Source organism: Macaca mulatta, chromosome 4 (genome assembly GCF_049350105.2).
Source record: "Macaca mulatta isolate MMU2019108-1 chromosome 4, T2T-MMU8v2.0, whole genome shotgun sequence".
Lineage (NCBI taxonomy): Eukaryota > Metazoa > Chordata > Mammalia > Primates > Cercopithecidae > Macaca > Macaca mulatta.
Genome location: NC_133409.1, coordinates 39,828,188 through 39,846,336, shown reverse-complemented (window position 1 = coordinate 39,846,336; position 18,149 = coordinate 39,828,188).

Genomic DNA, 18,149 nt, shown 5'->3' with positions numbered 1-18,149 from the left:
TTGGTAAAAAGCCAATAAACTTCATGACATGAATACACTTTTCCCAACAAAAGAAGTGATTGTCATGAAGCTAAAGCAATTTAATTCCAATCATGGAATTTGTTATTGAGCTGCTCCCTGATAACAGACGGCAACATTTGTAACAGGATTGGCAGGAAAGGAGCCAGTAGAAACCACTTCTGACTATCTGCAGTTACCTAGTAGATTCCTATTAAATTACTGCAGCTTATCTGCAAAATTTAAGCTTTCTTTTTAAAAGTGGGCAAGAGGAAAAAAGAACCAGTTAGAAGGAAAATGAAAGCTCCTGCAAGATCAGCCTTCAAATCTGAGAGGCACAGAGAGTCCATTGAAGGATTAAAGATGACCTTCTCTGAGGACACGTTCCTGTTCTCCTACACTCTGTCACACTGCCCCTGCAGAGGCAGAAGCAAGTCACAAGGTCCAGGTAATTCAAGTGCTGGGATGTAATGCTTTCATGGAATCATGCATAAAACCCCACTTGCTGACACTCAGGCCTCTGGGCTGAGTTGAGGGTCAGCACTTAAACTTACTTTCCTTTAGTTCTAGCTTTGTCCCTCTAGCTAGCTGCAGATCAATTTCTAAGAAGACTTGTTGTAAGGATCAGATATAAGGTACCTAGCACAGTGCTTGGAATCAGCAAAGTTTTGATAAATGATGATGATGACGATGATGAAGAGAAGGAAAAGGAGGAGGATTAAAAGAAGAAGGCATTGGCTAGAGTTAGCTTTTCCCTAAACTTTGAATGAACCCAACTCACAACCCAGATGAAGGTATTTTCTTCTTGGCACTGGATTAGACATTACAATACACCTTCTTGTTTTTATAAGAAGATTTTACACACATGCATGCACACACACTCACACTTATCATTTCTGTCATTTCTAGCCTCACACCAAAGTTCTTAAAAACAAAGAATGACAGTCTTACAAAAAATTGAGGTATTACAAAACCTATTTGGATAATATCATTATAATTTTAAATTAGATTTTCTTCCTAAAAGAATGAGAGAGCATGCTATATTTTAGAGGAATTCAAACATCCTAAAAGAACAGAAAAACATGTAATGTAATTAACACATGACCTTGAACTTTGGCTATTTTCTGCCTCAATATATAAAATCAATAAACATTTTTGCAGGTGGAATGTTACAAAAATGTTAAGCCGTACATAAGTCAAGATGATTTCTAGTACTATCTTTTTCTGAGATGTCCTCAAATGAAGACACTAGCTCTATCCTGTGGGTGGAGAAATTGAGGCTCAAAAGAGTGCTGAACAAACCTACTTGGGAGCTCTGCAGGAAAAAGAATATACCTATATGATCATATTGCAAATTCAACTGAATTTTACTCTACTCATATTGTTGCTCATATCTCCATTAGTGCCTGCCAAATGGCATCATAAAGAATTGTTTTGTCTTCCACTGGACTGCAAGTTTTACAAATTGTCTATCAGTGCAGGAGGAGGGAGAGGGGCTGCATGACAAAACTGTAGTCATTTCATTATTATGTTTCCTGTACTTTCTCTGGGCTGGCAAATAGTGCTCAATGGATGGTTGATGAATAATTGAATAGATAATTGAATGGAAGATTCCCTGTGAGAGACTTGAAGATATATGGTTTTTGAAATAAAAAGCAACATGCATTGCTTTTTCATTTCTTTCCTCAATTATATAATCTGGTCTATGGTTGGCTTAGGTAAGGGTGGTAGCAGCCCACAGTGTGTCTTGTCTGGGTCATCTTGCAACCAAATTGCTCGTGCATCAGGTCTGAAGCAGGCAGTGAATGCTGTTTGAGAATAAATACCAACACTGCTGAAAGCCAAGAGGTACAATTGATGGGGGGAGGCTTTAAGGAAATTTAATAATAAAATTCAAATTTTCCATCAAGTTTATTGACTCCTTATAACTCAAGAAAATACCAATTTTCAAAAAGTTTTTCTTTGCAAATCTTATACTGACAGTTGAGAATATAGCCATAAAATTGATCATTAAGATTAGTGGGAGAATAAAATTTGCATGTAGGGTTATACTTTAGAACTTTTTAAATGAGTAATGTACTCACAGAGATAAGCTTTATTGCAGAAAAGTGATTAACAAGTTTATCGTCTGTAGAGCACACTTTGTTCCTACATGCTGAGGCTACTGGAAAATAAGATGGAAAAGACATTTGAAGCATGTTCTTTTTTCGCATTCCCTGATTACATCTTGTTTGCCTGAAATCCTTACACATGGATAAGATCATATCTGGAAATTTCCCCTTCTAGATTTTGAGATACACTATGTTCTTACAGTGTATATAGTTCTTAGACCTTAACTTATGCTCTAGTTATAGTTCGGGGAACTGTATAAGTTATTTTGAATAAGTTTATCTTCTTCAGACCCTTTGTAAACTGATATCAGCTGTAAATCACTGCAGACTATATTTCAGGACTAAAGAAAAATAAATAAAGGTCAAATATAGAATGTGTATAATTTTTCTCAAGTGTCACATTCTTTCAAGTCAGGTATCTGTGTAGAGGATTTCTCAGTGAAAATGAATTCTGAAGACATTTCTGTGATTCTGAATCCCCTTTATCAAATGAGTGCAAAATTTGTACTGTCTCCAAAAGTGGAAGAGCTAAATATCTATCAGGGTATGCTTCAAGGTAGAACCGTTTTGTGTAGAAAGGTATGACTGTTCCCTCTCAGAGCAGAGTATTAGAAATATGGCTGGTCCCCCTCGTTCTTGGGAGCAGTACTTGCTACTGCTTAACTTCCTTTGTGGAACGTTTTTTACACCATCAGATTTTCCACATGGTATTTCTTTATTGTCTCCCAGTGGCATAGCCATCTTGGAAGAAGATATAAGAGTCACAAAACAGAACCATGAGCCAAATTAATTCTATTAGGGCTCACTTTATGTAAGGTGACAACAAGCTAGGGGTAGAGGAAAAAACATCATCCTTGAGATTATTAAAAGGTCAAGAAATAACAGATGCTGATGAGGTTTTGGAGAAATAGGAACGCTTTCACATTGTTGGTGGGAGTATAAATTAGTTCAACCATTGTGGAAGACGGTGTGGTGATTCCTCAAAGACCTAGAGGCAGAAATACCATTTGACCCAGCAATCCCATTACTGGGTATATGCCCAAAGGAATATAAATCATTCTATTATAAAGATACATGCATGTATATGTTCATTGCAGCACTATTCACAATAGCAAAGACATGAAATCAACCCAAATGCCCATCAATAACAGAATGGATAAAGAAAATGGGGTATATATACACTATGGAATACTATGCAGCCATAAAAAGGAACAAGATCATGTCCTTTGTAGGGACATGAATGGAGCTGGAAGTTGTTATCAGAAAACCAAACACCACATGTTCTCACTTATAAGTGGGAGCTGAACGATGAGAACACACGGGCACAGGGAAAGGAACAATGCACACTGGGGCCTGTTGTAGGGGTGGGTTAGGGGAGGGAGAAAATCAGGAAGAACAGCTAATGGATGCTGGGCTTAGTACCTAGGTGGTGATGGGATGATCTGGGCAGTAAACCACCATGACACATGTTTACCTATGTAACGAACCTGCACAGGTACCCCTGAACTTAAAAGTTGAAAAAAAAATTAAAGTATCAGAGTTCTTCCCTAGTTTTGCCACCTGGAAACTTTGGGCAAGTCACTTAGACACTCTAAGACTGTTTCTCCATCTGCCCTTTCTACCCATTGGATTATCATGAATATTAAATGAGATAACCATATACAATTGCCTTGTGAAATACAAAAGATTGTATATGCGTAAGGTAATATTTTTCTCTCTAAGATATAGTGTATCTTATTTGGGACATATATTGAAAGACTACATAGGAATTTTTGTCAATCTAAAAACATTCAAAGTTTCCTCTTTTTGATACATCTACTTTACTTAAACAAGATTTCTTGGTGGTGTGGTTAGGACATTTTCAGAGTAGAACAAGAATGTTTTCATTTCTTTTAGGCTTTCGCAATCATCATGTGAGAAATATGTCCCCGGACCTGAGTCACAACCCTATAGAATTGGAAAAGGGGCTAAAAGACCTGGGTCTCTACCCAAATCTATCATTAACTGTATGTCTTTGGGTGGGTCCTAGCACCCATCTGAACCTATTTTCCAAACTATACTTAAAAAAAAAATTAGTGCTACCCAATTTGCTTATCTCACAGAATTATTGTGGAAAGCAAATGAGAAAATGTACATGAACCACTTAAAAAGCTTAATAAAACTCTGCTCAAACACAATACATTATTTCTGACATGACCAATAATAGTTTGATTATAGCTTTTCATTTTGGGGGCATTTTTCTCAAATGTACAGTTAAGTGGAACCATTACATTAATGTTTGCATATAAAGGCCAGCAGGCAATGGCACTGAATTATATAATATCTTCAGGGCAGTATCTACTCAAATGTAATTGGAATGCATTATGTCAAAGTATTGGAGGATGGACCATTAGCTGCTTGGTTATTATTGCTAAAAATAGCTTTCTCTGGATAAAAAATTATCTCTTGGGGTTGAAGTTCAATATCTTAAACAATCAGTTCCAAACTTTAAAACAGTTTGGTGTAGATAACTTAGCTGTTTTATACAACCTAAGATGAAATGAAAAAGGATCAATTCCTCAGAAAATACAGGCAGTTAATTTAAATAATTTCTCACTGTATTCCACCTATTAAAGTTTATAGCATTCGTTTAGTTGCCTGAATAACTGATTCAAACCACCATTCAAATGGCTCTTTAGGTTTCAGATTATTCAAACAGCCTATATTGATCCAATAAATCAGATACCTGGTGAGCAAACATCAAATTTTCTTTGTGCTGTGCTCATACCGCTTCAAAGGTGAATTGTATAACTGTCTATATAACTTCCAGAACAAAGAAAGTCTCCCAGAAAGAACAGCACATAAAGAAAATGTTGGCTGGGCACAATGGCTCGCTCCTATAATCCCAGCACTTTTGGATGCCGAGGCGGGTGGATCACCTGAGGTCAGGAGTTTGAGACCAGCCTGACCAACGTAGTGAAACCCCATCTCTACTAAATACAAAAAATTAGCTGGGCATGATGGTGGTGGGTGCCTGTAATTTCACCTACTTGGGAGGCTGAGGCAGGAGAATGGCTTGAACTGGGAGATGGAGGTTGCAGTGAGCCAAGATCATGCCACTGCATTCCAGCCTGGGCAACAAGAGGGAAACTCTGTCTCAAAAAAAAAAAGTTTATTCCCAAATATTCTAGACCTTTGACATTTTCATTTTAAGAAAAAAAAGTTAGTAAGTCAAAATTACATAGTCTTCTTTACACTGTGTGCTTCTAAAATAGTTTACTGTGAAAATGCCCTAAGGTAATAGGCTGACAGGTTCTGTTACTGAAAAAAGCTGTATTCTTATATGATAGTGAGCACCCTGCTATTTACTAATTTTCACTGGACTTTGTAGGAAAAAGCCACAAGCAGCATCAGAATGTTCTGAACTCTTAGCAGAGGAGCGAGTGGAATGTGAAGTAAACTGAAGGGCTCGTTTTGAATGTGGCGGTGTGTACCAGTTCAGTTCTCACAGAAGGAGTTCGTGATTTCCCTTCTTTTTTTTTTTTTTTGAGATGGAGTCTCACTCTGTCACCCAGGCTGAAGTGCAGTGGCATGATCTTGGCTCACTGCAACCTCTGCCTCCCGGGTTCAACCAATTCTCCTCTCTCAGCCTCCCGAGTATCTGGGACTACAGGCACCCACCACCACATCCGGCTAATTTTTGTATTTTTAGTAGAGATAGGGTTTCACCATATTGGTCAGGCTGGTCTTGAACTTCTGACCTCGGGTGATCCACCCACCTTGGCCTCCCAAAGTGCTGGGATTATAGGCGTGAGCCACCGCCCCCAGCCATGACCTCCCTTCTTATCAACCAGACCCTCTTTCCACTCTCTCTCCCTTGAATAGGCAAGCACCAGTCATAGAGACTCAATCCTCCCATCTGTGTCATCTTTGGTCACGAACAATGGTCAGCTAACCATTCACAAGCTGTACAGGCTTCAGAGAACAGAGTAGAACATGTTGGTGACAAAGTGGAACATTTGCTGAGTGCTAAAAAGAGTGTTCAATCAAGTTTAGCCTAAAGCTGCCTCCTTACATATTTAAGTTCAGTCTAAATGTTTCTCTGTCCATCATGAATTATAACAAGCAGAGGTGTAAACCGACCATTGCCCATACCTGTGCCAGTCACTGAATTTTGGGCAATCAAATGTAGCCAGTTGTTTGAACCGTGATTAAATAAGGCAAACGCTGAGCTGTAACCAATCCAGTGTTTCTGTACCTCACTACTGTTTTCTCTGTGTCCCTTTCCTTTTGCTGTCCGTAAATCTTCTATCACGTGGCTGCACTGGAGTCTCTCTGCATCTGCTGTGGTTCTGGGTGCCGCCCGATTCGCTTCTTGTCATTGCTCAATAAAACTCCTTTAAATTTAATTTGGCTGAAGTTTTTCTTTTTACTGAGAGTCAGGAAATCGACCCTGGCAGCCTGAGATAGGAATGTCTCAAACACAAAGCAGGTCATGGTTGCGAGGAAAGGCCTCATGCTGGCAATAATTGGCATCTGGGGGAGGAACAAACAAGCAAGGCTAAAAGCACTCTTTGGTCATGGCTATACATGAAAATCACAAAACTGAATGCATCTCTGACCACTTTGCAGGATAGAAAATGAGTACTTGGTTTGTCAAAGAATTGAGTAACTGGCGTTCACTCAATATATGGCCAAATCTGCTGATAAGCACTAAACTTGTCATCAAGTAGGTTTTCTTCTTTATTTTGAGACGGCTTTTTGCTCTGTTGGTCAGGCTGGGGTGCAGTGTCTCCATCTCAGCTCGCTGCAACCTCTGCCTCCCAGGTTCAAGTGATTCTCCTGCCTCAGCCTCCCAAGTAGCTGGGACTACAGGTGCGCGTCACCACACCCAGCTAATTTTTTTGTATTTTTATTGGAGATGGGGTTTCTCCATGTTGGCCAGGCTGGTCCCGAACTCCTGGCCTCAAGCAATCCACCTTTCTCGGCTTCCCAAAGTGCTGGGATTATAGGCGTGAACCACTGTGCCCAACCTGGGTTTTCGACTTATATCCCCAACTCTGAACTGCCAAAAAATAGAGACCATGTTTGAGCAATTCAGTGAGGCCGGAAAGTTGGCCACAAGAACTTTCCATATGATGGACACTAAGCAAGATCTGTTAGATGGATCCTTTCCCCGGATGGTGATTCTCAATTCTTGAAATGATTGAAATTGGAGGCTCTGAAGTGAAGAAGTATAATCTGAGTCATATTCTGTTACTTTCTTCCTTGTTTTTGTTTTGTTTTGTTTTTGGTCTTCACCTCGACAAGGGCTCACCAAAAGCAGAGCAGGAATTTAGTTACTTTATTTAGTTTGAGATAGTTGAAACCATACCTCTAGTTTAAAATACTCGTATTTATTAAAATCCTATGCCACTTACACCAAGTGAAACTTCATTATGGAATACCGCAGATGGCCTTTGGTCCCACTGGTCACCTTATTCAAGCTTCTGTCAGGGAAATTGTTTTGTCTTGTCCTGGGATTTCTATGACAAAACTTCTCCTAAAGCATTGCTTCTCGAACTTTCATGTGCATACGTATCTCCTGAGGCTTTTGTTAAAAGGAAGCTTGTAAGTCAGTAAGGATGGGTCTAAGAGTCTACTTCTCTAAGAAGCTTCTAGGGGATCATGCTGGTCCAAGAGTGTGCTTTATTTTATTTTTCTGAGATGGGTTCTCGCTCTGTCGCCTAAGCTGGAGTGCAGTGGCACAATCTTGGCTCGTGGCAACATCCACCTCCCAGGTTCAAGCAGTTCTCCCTGCCTCAGCCTCTGGAGTAGCTGGGATTACAGGCACCCGCCACCATGCCCAGCTAATTTTTTTATTTTTTAGTAGAGACAGGGTTTTGCCATGTTGGTCAAGCTGGTCTTAAACCCCTGAACTCAGGTGATCCACCCACCTCGGCCTCCCAGAGTGTTGGAATTACAAGTGTGAGCCACCACACCTGGCCCAAGAGTGTACTTTAAATATAATAGCAAGGCAATAAACTCTGACTGCTTTTCCCACCATTTACTCTACCTCATAGGAGGAAGACTGATTTATCTAATTGATGAGATAGCAAGAAAGTGACACTTATCCATGATTCTCCTGTGAAGGGAGCTATGGGAGCAGAAGCCACTTTTTGCATGTGGCCCACCTGTGCCTCCCTCTTCCTTTGCAGCTGCCCTGCCTAGGAGTGGTAGCTTTCATCTCCATCTGGCAGACCTCCCATGCAGTTTCTGTCTGTGGGTGTGGGAAACCTGCAGCTGGGCCTAGGGCAGAGTCAGGTGGAGAAAGTCGGTCCATTTGGTGAGGCTGCCCATTAGGAAGCCCCTTTGGCATCAAGTCTAAATAACTGTTCTTCATCCAGCTCCACCAGCAATAAAACTGATCTTTTGATCCTTCATTGGAATCTTGTATATGTTTCTCAGTTTGTTCTGAACCTGGTAGGGAGATAAGGGTAATTTGTCCTTTTAATTCCAATCCATACTGCTGAAACACCTGCCTTCTGATACAGGTGCTCCTTGTGGCCTCTGGGAGATGAGAGGGTAGATTATCTACTGTCAGGGATCTTTGGCTCCTTTTTCCCATCAGTGTCATGGAGAAGGCAAGGATGAGGGTTATTTTGTATAGGGTTTTTAAAAAGGGGTACACTACACAACTTTGTTGCTGGGATTGCTACATTGTCAGAACCTGTTGAGCTGGTTTAGGTTCTATTTAGAATACTGGAATTCAGATCAAAAGAGAGCCTGTTTGACCTATGGACTTTCTGGCAAAGCCATTGGGTTTGTGGCTTCTGTCTAGGGGAGAACAGGATGCTATTTATTATTATTTTTAGTGACAGAGTCTTGCTCTATCACCCAGGCTAGAGTGCAGTGGTACAATCATGACTCACTGCACCCTTGAACTGGGCACTAGTGATCCTTCCCCCTCAGCCTCTGGAGTAGCTACGACTACAGGAAGGCACCACTATGCCTGGCTTCTTTTTCATTTTTTGTAGAGATGGGGTCTTGCTGTGTTGCCATAGCTGGCCTCAAATTCCTAGCCTCAAGCGATCTTCCTGCTTCAGCCTCCCAAAGTGTTGGATTACAGGTGTGAGCCACCACTCCCGCTGCAGGAGGCTATTTTAAGGAGGTTAGGGGCTCCATAGGTTGGCTTCATCAGTCTTTGGTGAGTTGGGCCATAACAACAATGCCTCCGGTTTTATTTTGATCCCATTGGCTCTTCTCTTTGAATGCCTTGCAATGTGCAATTATTCCTTCTCCACCAGCTTGCAAGTTTGCCAGCCGCTTTACTTCACATGGTGATGTTGCTATTAACCCTTGTCTGACCAAAAGTCTAGACCTGAGGCAACCATCACTAATTGCTCAATTTTGTATTATCTTTTATGGGAATTATCTTGGCTTGAATGAGCTTGGAATGCAAGGATTTACGGAGTATTTGAAAGAGTATTGGCTATAGGATTAGAAAGACCAACATTCAGATATCAGCCCTGTCAATTCCTAGCTGGGTGCTTCAGAGTCTAGAGCGTATTTAACCTCTCTGAGCTCCCACTTACTTATCTAAAGGTGAGAAAAATGGCTAGGTTAAACGAGATAGCATAAATAAAGTGCTGGCCAAATAAATGATGGCCACTATTATTAATACTATGGCATATCATACTCAATCTTCACTTCTTGCTCTTCTGCATGCTTTCAGAGAGCATTATCTACAATATCTACTTTCTGCTATAATCGCCAGGATAACACACACATGCACACATCTTAATTCCATTTCCTACCAATTTTAATATTAACTTACAAAACTAAAGTCAATGTGCTTCAAAACATCACGTACACAATTTGGGATTCTCTGTTGTATTAAGAGTTCTGGTGTTCTCCTCCACTCTCCTGATCTTTGATGTAGGGTAAACATATGCAAGGTGTCTCTGAGGACTTAGCATTTGAGGTCAAGAGCAAGCCTATGAACTTGAATCTCAATAGGTAGCCGATTCAGATGAACGAACTCACTCACCAAGATCATTTGGATCCTTCCACATTGAAACAGAACAGACACTCAAGCTTGGTAATAGGATGTTACTTCTTATGATAGAAAACATGAGGGAGATACTAAGATCATTAAGGTGTGACCTGGCAGGTTTTATAGTAATATGCAAAGTAATGTGTTACAGTAAGCCACATCTTTCTTTTCCTTCTTTAAGCACACTTTATAAGGAAGTTACATATCCACTCTTCCAAACTCTTTATTTGTTTCAATTCCTTAGAGAGCATTTGGAAGGCATGGCACAAAAGCCAGCTAGTATTTACTTGTCTTCCAGATTCACGCCTCTTTAAAATGAGATATTACCATAATTGAGTACTCCTGATGCCTGTGCTAATGGAGGCTGGTGAAGACGCCAGACCCTGCTCCCGTGTCTTACGCAAAGGGTCCTGTCAGCACAGAAGCAACACCCTTTGCATCTTTACAGTTCCAGGAGCTAGGTCTGGGTCCAGGATTGCTCCAAAGATCCTCTCTAGCTTGAGATCACCTAGGGAATTTGTTTCTTTCCAGAGTTTTTGCCCCAGATCTTGAAAATGAATAGAGCAGGTAACGTTTTAAGATGAGTACAGAGCCTCATTTGACTAGTAGGTTCTGAGATTCTTTTGGAAGTTTCTGATTACACCAGGACTCCTTCCCTGCAACTCTGGATCTCCCATCATGGAGGAGCTAGGAGAGAGAGAAAGAGAGATGATGATGTTTGAGGGGACCAGAGCTGAACAAGAAAACCTAAAGCCACCTTAGCTTGTCTAGGTTTCCTGGAGGTATCCACGGTTTTGAAATAAAACCAGGAATGGCCAGCAGCCTTGCTATTGCAAGGCATTACTTCAAAGGTCCCTTTCTTTCTTTGTTTCTTTTTTTTTTTTTTTTTTTGAGACGGAGTCTCTCTCTGTCACCCAGGCTGGAGTGCAGTGGTACGATTGGCTCACTGCAACCTCCACCTCCCAGGTTCAAGCAATTCTCCTGCTTCAGCCTCCTGAGTAGCTGGCACTACAGGTGTGTGCCACCATGCCTGGCTAATTTTTGTATTTTTAGTAGAGACTGGGTTTCTCCATGTTGCCCAGGCTGCTCTCCAACTCCTGGCCTCATGTGATCCTCCTGCCTCGGCCTCCCAAAGTGCTGGGATTACAGGTGTGAGTCACGACGCCTGGCCAGTCCCTTTCTTTACATAGTGCAACCAGAGACTTACTCATGATTCGTGAAGTGAGGCGCCCATCCTCTTGTTGCACCCTGTGTAAGGCTATTCTTGAATTGCTATAAATAAATAACTGAGACTGGGTAATTTATAAGAAGAGAGGTTTAATTTGGCTCACGGTTCTGCAAGCTGTACAGAAGACATAGCAGCATCTGCTTCTGGGGAGGCCTCAGGAGGCTTATATTCATGGCAGAAGGTGAAGTGGGAGCAGGCACGTCAGATGGCAAAAGCAGGACCAAGACAGAGAGAGAGAGTGAGGTGCCACATGGTTTTAAATAGACAGATCTTGGAAGAAGCCACTCACCATGATGAGGACAGCACCAAAGGGAAGAGGCTAAACCATTCATGAAAAATTCACCCTCATGATTCAATCACCTCCCACCAGGCCCCACTATCAATACTGAAGATTACAATTCAGCATGAGATTTGGGTGAGGACACAGATCCAAACTGTATCACACTCCTTTGGAGTTTTCATTTTCTAGGTCAGGTTCATGGGTCAGTACTTTGCTGCTACCCCATCTTCATGGTAAAGAACACCCATGGGAACCAATGATAGCACTGACTATTAAAAACTTTTGAGTTGGGCTGGGCGCGGTGGCTCATGCCTGTAATCCCAGCACTTTGGGAGGCTGAGGCGGGCCGGTCACTAGGCCAGGAGTTCAAGACCAGCCTGGCCAAGATGGTGAAACCCCACCTCTACTAAAAAAACAAAAAAATTAGCTGGGCGTGGTGGCATGCGCCTGTAGTCCAGCTAATCGGGAGGCTGAGGCAGGAGAATTGCTTGAACCCAGGAGACGGAGGTTGCAGTGAGCTGAGAGTGTGCCACTGACTCCAGCCTAGGCAACAGAGTGAGACTGCATCTCAAAAAAAAAAACAAAAAAGAATTTTGAGTCACTAAATATCAATGGTTGTAACTACTCAGATTCAAAGCTGTAATTTCATAGAAAATTAAAAGACATCTATATTTAACACGTTTTCTTTTTGGGGGTAAGGATAGAGAGGGTAGTGACATTTGATAAAGATCATGGTGAATATAAACATTTGAACGATTGGAAAAATAGCTTATTAAAAAAAATTTCTTCAAGAGAAAACAATTTAAAAGGAGTTGATTTAAGATAATTTGACAGTTGGCGGCCGGGCACGGTGGCTCATGCCTGTAATCCCAGCACTTTGGGAGGTGGAGGCGGGCGGATCACGAGGTCAGGAAATCGAGACCATCCTGGCTAACACGGTGAAACCCCGTCTCTACTAAAAATACAAAAAACTAGCCGGGCGTGGTGGCGGGCGGCTGTAGTCCCAGCTACTCGGGAGGCTGAGGCGGGAGAATGGTGTGAACCCGGGAGGCGGAGCTTGCAGTGAGCCGAGATCGCGCCACTGCACTCCAGCCTGGGTGACAGAGCAAGACTTCCATCTCAAAGAAAAAAGAAAGATAATTTGACAGTTGGCAAAAATGTGTGCTCCTTTAGGGCAGGGATCTTACTTCATTTTGTTCTCTAGAACTGCCTAGAACAGAACCTGACACTCAGCAGGCACTGAATAGGTACTTGCTTAATGAATTCACATACCAATGTTTTGTATATGACCAGTCATGCTATTAAATACATTACCAAAGCAAGAATTTATTATTGTTTAATCATTTTAAGGCAAAGAGCATTTAATCCATTTCCCACTTGCCAAATTGGTAGATTCTTTTACTCTTTTCCTAAAAAGAGAGGGAAAAAAGCAGTGTCCATTTTCATACATATAATGCCAACATTCATTCTTCTAAACGAAGAGAAACGTGAGGACACACTCAAATAAGTTCAAATCTCATTGCGCAACTTCATTCTTCCCTTGGCAGGTATGAGACAAGTTGGGCAAGTCTCCTCAGAGCCTCTCCTCCAATGGTGACTCAAGGATCTGAGCCGCTTTTACCTTAAAACTCTGTTCAATCTTGGATGATCTTTGCTTCTAATCATACAGATAGCAGGGAGTGTGGAGAACTCACAAACACTCTTATTTTTTATTTATTTTTATTGTTTTGAGACAGGGTCTTGCTCTGTCACTCAGGATGGAGTGCAGTGGTGTGATCATGGCTCACTGCAGCCTCAATCTCCTGGGCTCAGGTGATTCTCCCTTCTCAGCCTCCCAGGTAGCAGGGACTACAGGTGTGTGCCACCACACTTGTCTAATTTTTTCATTTTTCATAGAGATGGCATCCCACTGTCTTGAACAGGCTGGTCTTGAACTCCTGGTGACAAGCAATCTGTTTGCCTCAGCCTACCAAAGTGCTAAGATTACAGGTGTGAGCCACCGTGCTGGGCTTCACAAATACTTTTAAGTTTTGTTAATTTTAATTTTTTTACTTTTTAAAAATTTATTTGCTTATTTTTGCCATTTCATTTGCTTGAATACACAAACACTTTTAAATGCCTTGGACCAGCAGGGCACACCACTTCAACTCACGTCCCCATTGGTGAGGACTCAGTCACGTGATTTCTGCCTGACTGCAAGGGAGGCTGGGAAATGCAATGAACGTTAATTGTCTCTTCCACAGTAAGCATGGGTAACTTGGGAGCACGGATTTGATGTTAATATGTGGTTTAAAATATAAATGGTTGCATTTTGAGGGAGGAAATCTGGTAGTGGGCAAGGAGAAATACTGTATCATTTGTAATCTACTACTATATTTCATTTTCTTCAGCCAATTAAAAATGATTGTGGATTTTTATTCCCTCTGATTGGCATTTCTTTTGGTCCTGTTCAATGTATTCCTCCCAGTGGGTTAGTGGCTTAATAGCATTTCTCATTGTTTTTCCTCTATTTATTAACAGAGTAAGTTCTTTGATTTCCTTGATGCTGGTTTCAACCAGCCATCCTGGCATGCAATCTGGACAAATGTGTCATTAGTTTCCTTTAACTGATTCTCGACATTGACTAATTATGTTTTCAAAGTAGATATACTTTGCCTCGAGATTCTGGAATGAGAAACTAAGAGCATTTTACTCAGCAACTGAAACGAATATTCAAAGGTTAATAACAGCAGCAGGAACAAGAACAACAAGAACATATATTTCTTAGTTCTTGAAGGCATGAGGTCAGGGCACACCTTCCCTGGTGTTCAAGTAACTGCTTATCATGTTATATACTGAATAAAATGGTGTGAGTGGTTTCCTAACTGATACCTATCTCAGCCTCAAACTATGGTTTTACAGGTTGCTTTGTCTTTTTATCAACAATCTGAAAACTTGTTTTCTATATTAATGGGACTGATTTCCAATGGAGATTAAACATATTTCCTCATCTAAGCAAAATCTTGATCAAATTATGATGTGATCATCATCCCTTTACCTTCTGTATAATTTTACTGATTGTGTAAAGAAGCACTTAGAGCCTTTTAGATAGTTCCTGAAATTGAGAGAATCTGATTTGCACAGGAAACTTTGCCTAAGTTAATGATTTGGGAAATGATCAACGACCTAAAGTATAAGGGTAAACTGCCAACTTCTTTTCCTGCTTTGCAGCAAGCCTTTGCACAAAGCCTTTCTCCTGTTTGTGTGATGTTACTTTGACTTTCCAAGTCCAACAACAATTTTTGCTGTAAGAATTTTGGCTTTAAACTTTCTGGATATTTTCTTGTTTAAAACAATTTTGAGCCTTGGATACTCAGGGCTATCTCATTTGGTTATGTTTTGAATATCTTCTAGATGAACTTGTACAAATATTTTGAATTAGATGCATGTCTATACATAGAAAACTTGCTGGCTTTCATGTTTTTTCACTTATTTTCCTTTTTAAAGTCAACACAATATTCTTACTTCTGGAGATTTCCTCTATCATGTATATTCTCTACATTGAACCATCTGTATTTTAGAGCATGTATCACGAGCTATCAGAAAGAAAAAGTAATTGTGATAGGCCACAATCTGGAATCCCCAGGGACCTAAAGATAGGGCACATTTACTTTTCTCAGCCTCAGAATAGTGATGGTGAAAAGAAAAGAAAAATTGAGAAACAATGTGATACATTTAACGTAGAAATGTGTTATGTGATGAAACTGATGAAAATGAATAGAAAAACTTTAAAGCTGTTGAAAAATGATAAATAACACAACATACAAGTCTATTTGAAAATGTTTTATGACTCAGAGATTATGGATTTTTTGATGTGCTAGATACAACATTTTTTTTTTTAGATGGAGAACAGCAGATGGAAGGGAGATCAAGGACTAGAAGGGGAAGATGAGACCTAGCTACTTTCTAAGCAATATAAGATTGTTGTCTTGTTATATAAGATTACTGTCAGCCTATTCATCTTAATCTAATTTTAGCTATCACCAGACAAAACATATAGTATATGTTTCATTGTGTGCTAGTCAAGCCTAATTTACTTTATTGACTAGAAGGTCGATGGTAAACATGCTCGTTTCTTATGCTATGTCTATTTCCTCCATATTTTTTTTTAGTGAATTTCATCGTTTTGCTTAATTGGCTATGTGCCTAGAATTGCTTGCAGGTGAGGTTGGCCATTTTACTCAATTTTAGCCAATAAAATGTAAGAACGAATCCAGTGAATAAAACCCTCCTGTTTCTAATAAAAGGAGGGAAACTCTGCTGATATGTATTTTCTGTTCTTTACCCTTCCCCCTTCTTTCTTCCTGGAATGATAAATTTATGCCTGAAAATACAGAGGCTATCTTGTGATCATAAAGAGAAAGGTCACATGTTAAGGTCGACAAAGCATGATACAGAAAGAGCTTGGTTCCCTGAACAGTTGTCTCATCTCTGGTCTCCTCACCCTTAGCGTCCTGGTAAAATGTGATTCAGGGCTTCCTGTTTGTTTAGGCCACTCTGGTTCATTTTTGCTCCATGCAGCCAAATGCAATCCTAAAATACCTAGCTTAATTAGACAGTGGTTTTCTAAATCCCTCATTCGAATCCTTCCAGCTACTTCCATGGTGAGACTGGAGACAAACTGTTGTATAATGTCTGCTTTTATCTGTGCTTAGAATTGGCATTATAAATATTAAAAGGTTAAAGTTATCTTGAGGGGTATCTCCTCTCAGGTAGGCTAAAATATTTGGTAGGAAGAAATGGAGAAGCAATGCTTTCTGTTGGTCGTTGTTTGATCCATTTCCTGCCTTTAATGCCCCTTAACTGCTCTTTTGGAAAATGCTTTGGGGTTTACTCCTTCCCTGTTCATATCTACCATATGCCATCCTCAACACCCCCTCCCATCCTGCCTGCCTTTCACTATGGGTTACCACAGATGCACAGCTCTCTGGACACATCTTACAATCTATTTTTATATTATTTTATTTTGTTATTATTTTTTTGAGACAGATTCTCACTCTGTCACCCAGGCTGGAGTGCAGTGGCATGATCTCGGCTCACTGCAACCGCTGCTTCCTGGGTCCAAGCGAGTCTCCTGCCTCAGCCTCCCAAGTAGCTGGGACTACAGGTTTGCCGCCACACCTGGATAGTTTTTGTATCTTTTAGTAGAGATAGGGTTTCACCATGTTGGCCAGGCTGGTCTTGAACTCCTGACCTCAGGTGATCTGCCTGCCTTGGCCTCCCAAAGTGCTGGGATTATAGGCATGAGCCACCATAACTGACCTTACAGTCTATTTTAGAGCTGAAAAACCTGAGAGATGGTTTACTTCAATTCTGTCAATCATTTCACTGAAGAGGAAACAAGAAGAAAAGATAGTAAAAAAAATTGCCCAGTTGAAAACTTTAAATATAGCAAGACTTGTTGGCAGTCAATTGTGTGTAACAAACACAAATTACAATGGTAAACATTTATGGCACATTTTCTATATGCCAGACCTAGTGCTAGACATCATTTATGCTTTATCAATATTTAATCCTCCCAACACCACCATGAGGAAGGACTCATAAGCATCTTCATTTTACAGATGAGGAAACTCAGGCACAGAAAGGTGAAATAACTTCTCAAGGTCACATACCTAGATCTGCTTCCCTTCAGGAGAGGCTGAGAGGTGGAGTAGTGAGTTGCTCAGCCTTCAGCATGAAGGATGTCAAGCAAATCAACCCGTGGCATTTGTCAGAATGGAGACTGAAGCCGGGTGTGGTGGCTCATGCCTGTAATCCCAGCATTTTGGGAGGCTGAGGCGGGAGAATTGCTTGAGCTCAGGAGTTCGAGATCAGCTTGGGCAACATGGAGAAACCCCGTCTCTACAAAATATACAAAAATTAGCAGGGTGTGGCGGTGCATACCTGTAATCTCAGCTACTTGGGAGGCTGAGGCAGAAGAATTGCTTGAATCTGGGAGATGGAGTTTGCAGTGAGCCAAGATTGTGCCACTGCACTCAAGCCTAGGCAACAGAATAAGACTCTGTCTCAATTAAAAAAAAAAAAAGGAGATGGAAATAATAATTAGTTTATCACAGATCAATAAAAATTTTAAAAAATTATTCGGTCACATATTAATCACTTATAGGTAGTTTGAGGGCAGTAAGATTTTTATTCATTCACTCAACAAATGTGAGGCTATTATATTTCAGGTATTAAGCCAGGCCCTGGGAATATAACACGATACAAGTTCCAATTCTTTCCTTCGAGAGACTTACAGTCTATCGGTAGGGGGTGAGAAGTAAACAGGCAATGGTTGGGCGTGGTGGCTCATGCCTATGATCCCAGCACTTTGGGAGTTCTGGGCGAGTGAATCATCTGAGCTCAGGAGTTCAAGACCAGTCTGGGCAACATGGTGAAGCCCCGTCTCTACCAAAACTACAGAAAATTAGGGCATGGTGGCATGTTCCCATAGTCCCAGCTACTCAGGAGGCTGAGGGGAGGATCACTTAAACCTGG